Consider the following 9,876-nt stretch of genomic DNA (forward strand, 5'->3'; position numbering starts at 1 on the left):
TCCTGTTGCTCCCGCAGGGACAGGAAAAACGCGTGGGAGCAGCGCCCTCTCGCTAATGTGCGAAAGGGCGCTGCTCCCACATAAAATCCAGGTGCACAAGATTACCCACTCTGAGCCTCTCCTGCGCGTGCGAGAGGGTTCCACACCCAGCCACCACTCAATCCGGACCACCTCTCGCATGCACACAAGATTACGCCACCCAGAGCCCCTTTACACGCGCGCGAGAAGGCACCACAACCAGCCACCACTCAATCCAGGACACCTCTCGCACGCGCACTCAGGAACGTATGCGCGAAAAGGGCGCTGCTCCCACGCCATGATATACAATTCAAGCTCATCCTCGCAGGCATACGAGATTACCCACTCGGAGCCCCTCCTGCGCGTGCGAGAGGGTGCCACACCCAGCCACCACTCAATCCGGACCACCTCTCGCACGCGCAACAGATTACCCACTCCGAGCCCCTCTTGCACGCATGCGAGAGGGTGCCACACCCAGCCACCACTCAATCCGGACCACCTCTCGCATGCACACAAGATTACGCCACCCAGAGCCCCTTTACACGCGCGCGAGAAGGCACCACAACCAGTCACCACTCAATCCGGACCACCTCTCGCACGCGCACCAGATTACCCACTCCGAGCCCCTCCACACTGTGTTTAGAAAAGTTTAACATTAACGTGAACACTGCATGTTCCCTTAATAATTCCACCTTAGCAAATGTCACTTGTCGAGCGGTCCTTACCTTAAAAAATAATCTTTTTTTCTTTCCTCTCTTTCCCAGTCAACACACATATGTGGGGCCCAAATAGGGAGCAGCAGGGCTAATATTTGGGGCCCACTTGGGAAACCCAACTGGGGTCCAGCTAATTTTGTCCTCAGTTTCCATGGTGGCCCCAAATGTGTTTTCCTAGATGGGTTTATGCTGGGTCCCAGATAAGCCCCAAATCAGGCCCAGTTGAAAAAAATATGTGGGGCCCAGATGGGTAGAAGCAGATCTGATATTTGGGGCCCACTTGGGGTACCCACCTAGGACCCAGCTAATTTTGTCCTCAGTTTCCATGGTGGCCCCAAATGTGTTTGCCCAGATGGATTATTGATGGGACCCGGATGGGCCCCAAATCAGGCCCAGCCAACAAATGAGTATGGGGCCCAGATGGGTAGAAGCGGGTCTGATGGTTGGGGCCCACTTGGGTTACCCACCTGGCACCCAGCTACTTTTGTCCTCAGTTTCCATGATGGCCCCAAATGTGTTTGCCCAGATGGGTTAATGATGGGTCCCAAATCAGCCCCAGACAATAAATGAGTATGGGGCCCAGATGGATAGAAGCAGGTCTGATACTTGGGGCCCACTTGGGTTACCAACCTGAGACCCAGCTATTTTTGTCCTCAGTTTCCATGGTGGCCCCAAGTGTGTTTGCCCAGATGGAATTTTGGATAATGTAAGTAAGCTATAATTTAAATCACCTGTACAACAAAGCCAGTTTATCTTTTTTATTAATACTGATTACTATGAAATTTTAAAACAGTATGCTTTTTTATATAATACATTTTTTGTGTGGAGAACATGTTGACAAAAATGTCCACAGTATACACAAAACAATAACAAATAAATGTTATACAGTTTAAAGGAAAAACAAATGCAGCAAACCACAGCTTCTCACTCATTCACCAATCCATTGGTCCTGAAAGAAAAAAAAAAAAAAAAAAGAAATTAGTGCATTTTCACAAACAAAATCAGATTTGCGATAGTACTGAAGTTGTTTTGGAGGTTGTGCTGTTCAAGTTGTTTGACCTCCTACATTGAACTCTTTGAAGACCATGAGTATTCATGGAAACAGAAAAGCTATTTACAAAATGATTTACCAAGTAGGCACTCAAAAATTAAATTAATGTGAAATATTTTACCTTAAAACATTTAAGACAAATGTTTAAAAGATGTCTACATAGTTACAATGATAACTGGTGTTGTGGGCTGTCTCAGTGATTGGCACAGAGCTTAGAACAGGCAAGTGGTTAACCAGTTTTTTGCATGGTACAGCACCTCATAATGAACACAAAACAAAATAGTAAAATGTAACAAGGGCTACATCTACCAAGGAGAAAACAGATTCCACTTCTTGAGGTGTGTGCCAGGCGGGCGCCAATAATTTTCATGTAAATCAAAAATAGGGCCATCAGATAAATCAGTGTGTTACTAATTACACTGGAAAAAATAGAGGCTGGCTCTGGAGTTCCTGGAGCTTATTCACATTCTGTGAGCAACCAAAAAACTGTTTAGTGAGAGACTTCTTCAAGTATGCTACAAGCCAGAAAGAAACGTGGTCATTCCTGCCAGCAGCCACCAACCTCCAGAACAACATGAGCTGATGGTTTCATCTCCACAATTTGTACAGTCTATCTAAACCACGTGTCAAAGTCAAGGCCTGCGGGCCACATCCGGCCCGGCATACATTTATATCCGGCCCGCAAGATCATTTTATATAGATGTACTATTATTGTTATGCATGGCCCGGCGATATGAGGCGCTAATAATATACAAACTACAGATCCCATAATGCACCGCTGAAGCCTCCTTGCTGACTGCTAGGCTAACTGGGAACATTCCCGCGTCAATCAAGTCAAACTTCTGTTATTGCGAAGCTAGCCGCTCACAATGGTGGAGAGAAAAGTTGATTCTGAATGACTGCAGCTGTAGTGAGCATCCGTTATTCAAACATCAACAAAATATCTTACAACTAATGAACTTACCATATAGCACTTCAAAAACTTTAAGCCCTCGAAATTCCCGCTTTCCATGGCACCCAACGAAGTTATATTGCCTGGAAAGAGCATTGTCCATAATGAAGGCCATCATTCTTCTTGTGGCTTCATCAACAGTGCTCCCTCTGATCTCTGCCACAACAGAAACCTTAGGACACGCAAGGACAATAATTTTACTGACAGTAGTACCATCAGTCACACCTAAAAGAAAGCAAGCACAGCTACACAGTAATTAGGCTCTATAATATTGATGCTAATTGACTGAGAAAGAGTTAGGTGTCAAAGTCAAACACTGTCTGATGTGAATGCAAAGAGCTAAATGATTCACCAAAAGTAATTTCTTAAGTTTTGGGTTTGGCATGGCACAACTTATAACTAGGTAATGTTTGGAGAAGTTATTTTATTAACAAAAATAGCAACTTTTGTTCAGCTCTCCTCCCACTCCTTCATTGCACTGACCATGTTCGAACAAACAGCAACTTTCCTTGATCATAACTGCTAGCATGAAACACAGACTGATTGAGGCATTAATCATTGAATATTGTTATTACATCATTATTATTTACCACTTCTTTTAGGAAGACAGGGTCTGCCAGTTTTTGCTCCAGTGCTGCCACATCTGCTACTGTCCGGATGGGAAATACAGCACCCTCGGGTAATACTGCAGCAACTGGTCCATCACGTTGTGTAAGTAGAGACTGTAGCATTCGACTGTGGACCCTCTGAGTGTCCTTAATGTCTTCCAGGAGGGTTAGAACACGTACAAACATGCTCGTATTGGTGGCTTGTAGAAGTTGTCTTGGAACTGGTTGTGAAACCACAGGTGAAGGAGTTGAGGGTTGTAGCGGCTGAACAAATGGATGAGTGATGTTCAGGAAGTGAGTTTCACTTGAATGTCTATTCTCCATTGCTGATGGTGGTGAGGTCTCTGGCTGTTCCGCAGTGTTGTCCCAATCCTCATCAGAGCTCGACGGGATCACTGGCCTTAAAACAAACAAAATACAACAAACATACACACACAAATAAATAATAATCCAAACACATAATTTAGGGTACTGGTTAGTCCTACAAACTAAAAACATTAATGTATATAATGGCATCAAAAAAAAAGTCTAAAACAATTTTTTAAAAGTCAACAAGTTATAAAGCGCTATTTTGAAATCATATCTGAACCTGATGAGCAGCAAGGGTCTGCTAAAGAAACTGTCAGGTTTTTTTTTCTTCTTATAATCTCAATAAATTTTTGCTTTTAAGGTGTTTTCAACACAATTACCTCCTTTTCCGCTTCCCTTTCCCAATCTGCTTCCAGAATCCAAATAAATTCCACCAAGGAAGGTTTCTAATGGGAAGCAGGAAATGCTGTCTAAAGGGCCAAACTTCCGTACATCTTGAGCTAGGTGTATTAAAGAATGTATATTATAACCAACAAAGTCAAGACCATAAATCAAAGCAAAATCTTTCACAAACTGCTTCAAAACATCCTCTGCATAATCACAGTCAGTTATCAATATACAAATCAGGACTTAGAAGAATTCTTGTAGATACAGATAACAGTATAAAGTATCTATACATTTGGCTTGGTATATTATTCAGTAGAACTGGGCTTGTGTAAAGCAAAACTTGTCTCAATTCAGTTGCTTTCTACGTGCTAATTTCAATGAGAGACGTTGGTTTTCTTGCAAAACTTTAAGGAAGATATTGCCTGACAGAAACCATGAATGCTGAAATCAGTTAGAATTTGCATAGACTGCATTTTCGGGGACTTTTTAACCAAAGATAAATAAGCTTGCGCATTACCCCCATATCCCACACCCAGCTCGTTCAAAGTGACACCCCAACCTGGTGCTCTTTGTTGGCCATAGCACAAAGTTTCATCAGTCCTTTAGTCAACATAAATTTCATGATAACATAATCTTTAGCATGTTCATCGCAATCGTAGTGCTCTTCCTCAAGTGTTTTATTCTCAAAAGAATCAGAGTACAATATTAAGTCCTGATGATGCTCTGACTCATTTTACTGTGAAACGAAACTAAAATGTTCAACAACTTTCTGAGCTCTTTGTCCTCTGAGATTGCTCCATTGCTTTCTGAAAGACAGCTCACAGATTCTGAAGCTCCAGGTTTCATCACTCTCCAATCAAAATTAAAAATTAACTGAACCAGCAGCAAAAGAAGATCCAAACTACGCTTCACATTTGATAAATACTGTCATTAATTCCCTCTTCCTGTCTTGTTTCCACCACGATTGAAAAAAAAACAAAACAAAAAAACAAAACATCATACTTCTTGCACAGCTCTCTCGTAGTATACTTCAAGAAAAGTTTCCCCATCTGAAATATGTTTTCCACATTATTCCCTTGCTTATTATACATCAGTGTACAGTTGTGCTTAGCGCTGTTGTCAGTTGTTTTTTGTGCCAAATTGCAAAAAACTCACCTTGTTCACTATTAAAACCTCTAAAAAAAATTTCTGTAACTTTGCTCTGCTTTACTTCAGCAGCATCAGGTAATGTTCATATATTGATTCATGGTTTTCTTCAGTTTTTGTTCAACTGCAGAATATTTCTAAGGCTATCTGATTTAAAAAGCCACTCCAGGAAAATCTCCTTTTTTCTGTGTTTTATCCTCAGTTACTTTGGCATAAAGACATCTGCTGTGATGCTTACACCAGCCTTAAAAGCTGTTGTATTACAATAAAAGACCCTGACATCACTTTATAAAGTAACAATTCTAATTGTTACAAACTCAAAAAAAGATTCCTACTAGTATATTTCTGGCATGCATCAAATTTTAAATATAAATGAATTTTGAAATATACACTGCTTCTTATGTCAAAGTCTGTAAAAATAAAGAAAGAAAGAAATCACACATAACCCTTGCTACTATTCACTCCACTGTCCAACAGCAAAATCAAACCAATATACAGATATTAATAACATATTATTGTAATAGTGTGACTATGCAATTTATAAGTAGCCATAGTCATAATCAAAACAACAAACATCTCAAGTTTTGAGATAATTGCAAACCCTCCTGGCCAATAACCACACAAGCTGTCCATGCAGGAAGGCTGATAAAGGAGCATGCACAAAATTCAAACAAATTTAAGCCATAATGAAACAAATTAAAATAACAGTGCGCATGCACAAATAAGGCATCAGACAAACACTTAAAGATCACAGATCTTTAGGACCACATCCAAAGAGCAATTGCTTTTCTTTTTTATAAATAAATAAATGTGTAGATTCTAGCCAAATATACATTACAAAAAGGAAAAAAGGAGGGCCACAGCAATCATAGTAAAAGGAGTTGGCACTGTGGCCCTAACAAGACCGACCAGTTCTGCTTAAATATTCAGTTTCCCTCATGTACAGAGCTTGCACAACAGTAAGAGGCAGATTCTTGAGTCAGTACAGTATTTCTGATGAAGTTCTCACTAAAACAACTACACATATAAAGTTGCATACTAAAGTGTGTATAAAAAAAAAACCCCCAAACAAATCAAGAATACCTATATTTTCTTTTTTGCTTTTTCTGGAAAAATGAGAACAATGGCAAGAAAAATGATGATTATGTCTTCTACAGAAATAGAGTGCTCACTGATCTGCCTCTCTGACTGCTGTGCATGCTCCTGACACAGGGGCAAAAGCTTGGGACTAGTTGCTCATGGCCTACCCTCCTCACTTAGCCATGAGGAATGAAGCTAATAAAGACAACACCAAAGCAATTTTGGTTGCTCTGATAGTGAAAATACCCTCCCATATTCCTCCTAAAAAACTAGAACTTTGTTAAATTGGTCTAATACAGTCCTTTATTAATACTAATCATAGAGAAAAACCAAGATAATGTTTAAGTACAACTTGATGTTAAGTACACGCAGTAATTAATTTTGGTGCTAGTTAAGCAGTATACAGGACACCAGAAAATGCTTTCAAACTGTGAAAATTGGCTAAATCCAACATTACCTAAAAATTTAAACTAGCTTAGCCTTGCCTGAGTGCTAGGAAAAAGTTCGCCAGCACTTGTGCCATACATTACTTTGCAGCATCATAACTTTGTAAACATTTCATTTATACTTAGGGATTCAAATTAAGTCAAAAAGTTCTTACCGTTAGTGCAGAAAATAAGTCCATAGCTCAAAGATGAACTTAATCCAAAAATTGCCAGCTTAACTGTCAGCTTTGTCCAAGGGCGCGAAATGAAGAATGTTCCAGAATGGGGGGACGAGTTTGAGAAAACCTCGTGATATTTCATGAAATAACGCGAGATTTCGAAAAGCACTCCTACATGGAGTGAAATTTTTTTCCCACTCAAATGTAAAACCATTTGTTTTATTTTATTAAGCGTCTTACAATTTTAAGTCGCATCTGTTCTTTGTGTTTCACTTATATTAATATATTTTATATGTATATTTTGTTATTAATTAAATATACATATGCTGCCTCTGGCATAATTTATTATCAGTTATTTCATCTTAATTCATGTTTATACTTACACATGACTAATAATTATACTTAACTAAGATCGTTAAACTCAGTTGCCTGTTCATGCAACTTCCCATATGTTACCCATATGGTGCCCATAGAATATAGCCCATCTGGGCTGGCTCAAGTGGGTCCTACTTGGCTAACCCAGGTGGGTCCCAGATTGGATGCCCATTGTAAGCCCATCCCCACTTGGAACCCCCATAGCCCATGTGGGGCCCACATACTGGTGTTTACTGGGTTTTCTCCTCTGTAATCCAAAGTACATGTACCAGCTCTGCCAGCATTCTTCAAAATGTGTTTGTTTCCATAAATGCTATGACAACATTCATTTGAACAAAACGCATTCTAAATGCGTCTGACGCATTTGCTAAGCTCCACCCCCGGCTACTGTTGAGCAGCAATAATAATAATAATAATAATATCCTGGTTTCTATATTTCTCGATGTAGCACAGTGTCTTGTTAATTTATTAGGTTGAGTCATTTAAAAGAACATGTCACAAACTTGTATTGATTCACAAATACATCACCTAATCATATGTGATAAGTTGGGACTAAATTTAAGTTGCGTAATGGGGCTACAAAATCCCGTTTTGTCATCTAAAGCTATAGCCTACTATTGTCACAAGGGGGCGCTTTAATGCAGTCTTGCGTCTCGTGCGCAGGAAGCAGTGTCTGTCTCTTCCTGTGAGAGTTTCCCTCAAATTACGGTCAAGTGTGTGTGTGAGCACGGGCAGAAAATATCTCGGTATGCGGTGCTGCAAACCAGTTAATGAGACCAAATTATTTTTACATATCAATGCTATTAAACTGCTGTTTTATTAGGCCCCGAACTCTGACCAATAAGGGAATAACATCAGTCGAGTTATTTGTGTTGGAAATTCCCGGTGAGTCAAATCCTTCCGTTAGCTTCCTGTTAAGCTTATTTTACTAACCGATTAAGCTCAGAAACCTTTGGAAAACAAACAATCGGGAGCTTTGTGTCGTTTTATTTGTCTCGTTGTTTATACAGTGTGGTGTAAGTGTTGAACGTTTTAAGCTACTGATGTTACTGCCGATGCTAGGTGTGGTGCTAGCTGCTATTTGCCCCCCAAGCCATATCACAATCAGGGAGGTATTCAACTATAAGTACTTGCTCTGTCTGTATTAAAATGGTTCAGTTTTAATAGAAACAGCACATTTCAAGTGTTTGTACTGTAAATTAAGTTGCATTTGCTTGTTAAGATGTAAGATTGATAAATGTCACTTTCATTGTAAACAGTGGTTATTACTGTTTAAGCTGCTTATGTTCTTTACTGTGACATAATTGTGATAAAATAATTTGTGACTGTAACTGTGGTTACTTGTTAAAGCTAAAAGAAATACCATTTGTTATTAATACATTTGGAATCCAAGTAGATTCTTAAGTATGTGGATAATATTTGATAATATCCTTTTGGAGGAAAAGAGGTTAATGAGCACAAAATGCAATGGAGATTCATTGGTGTGCACTATTTGTGTTGATTGTATTTTGAACTGCTAGAGAGGATTCTGGAGAACCACTGAGCCCAGTCCAAAAGAGATCCTGGATGATGGTGAAATGGTGTGACCAGCCATGTGATCGGATTATGGGGATTGCCTGAAGAACTGATTCAAGCCCTACCTTGAATTTCAGATAAGCCGGTGCACTGTTAGTCCTTCCTGGGCAGTAGGTAATAGGTTCTGCACAGGGACATTTCCCTTACAGTACACCTGTTTGGGTTTCAACAAACTTTAAAGGACAATTCAGTCAGTCTTTTTGTTTCAGTGTCTTATTTTATTTTGTTTTGATTTCCATCTATTCACCCTTAAAAAGCACTATTAGTGTGCAATTTGGTTGACTGTGATTGTATGTGTTTATGAGTTGTACTGAGGCAATGAAGGTGCCAGTTGTTCATTTTCAAGCCAGCTCCTTTTGTGAGTCCCAAATCAAAACCTCTTTCTGAACCTAGTTAGATGTCGAGGGTCTCTATTTGAATTGATATTAAACTGGTCCTGAGTAGAGGCGCCACAATAGCAGGTCCCTGAGGAGAGGACTGCCTTCATGATTGGCTAGTTGTAGGTAACAGCAGCAGATTCCCCAGATGCTCTTTAGAGTCTGCTGACAATTCAGTGCAAATCTGTGAGCGAGTATCTCAGGCATGACACTTAACTCTGAACATCTAAAAGTGTTTTACACAGAAAAATGCAGACATATTTTAGAAAACAGTGGAAGGATATGGCTTCCTCAATCAATATGCAGTAAAATAAAAGTTTCTAATTTTGTCAGTCGCATTGTTTAATGTCCAAATCAGACTGCAGGTGAAGTGTTTGTGCCTTCATAGATCGACCTTGATCTGTAAATTGATTGTGATGTAAAAGTCAGTAGATGTAATAAATGTGGAAAACCTTTCCTGTTATTTTCCTTAAGACATCTTGGGCTGCTCATCTTTTTGTGAATGTGTTGCTCATTAAATGTGGTTGGTTTAACAAATAATTAAATATTATGTTAATATTTACAATAAAAAGGCTCATATTTTTACTTCATATTCAGTTCTACTCACTGTCACAATTCTGCTAGGTTGCTAAAGTACTCAAAGTTTTCCCAAGTATTATGCTGATGATATTTATAAAG

The 9,876-nt window shown here is 39.6% G+C and overlaps 1 long non-coding RNA gene across 1 annotated transcript; it reads right to left on the reverse strand.

The window, feature by feature from the left end:
- Positions 1-1,335: 1,335 nt before the first annotated feature.
- Positions 1,336-6,980, reverse strand: LOC308392059. The gene is made up of 4 exons (XR_013970755.1): positions 6,869-6,980; positions 3,328-3,745; positions 2,750-2,909; positions 1,336-1,683 (listed from the first exon to the last, which is right to left on the reverse strand). It is a non-coding gene; the product is annotated as an uncharacterized lncRNA (long non-coding RNA).
- Between the last annotated feature and the right edge of the window lie 2,896 nt (positions 6,981-9,876).

Source organism: Rhamphochromis sp. 'chilingali' (assembly GCF_963969265.1).
Source record: "Rhamphochromis sp. 'chilingali' genome assembly, chromosome: 2".
NCBI lineage: Eukaryota > Metazoa > Chordata > Actinopteri > Cichliformes > Cichlidae > Rhamphochromis > Rhamphochromis sp. 'chilingali'.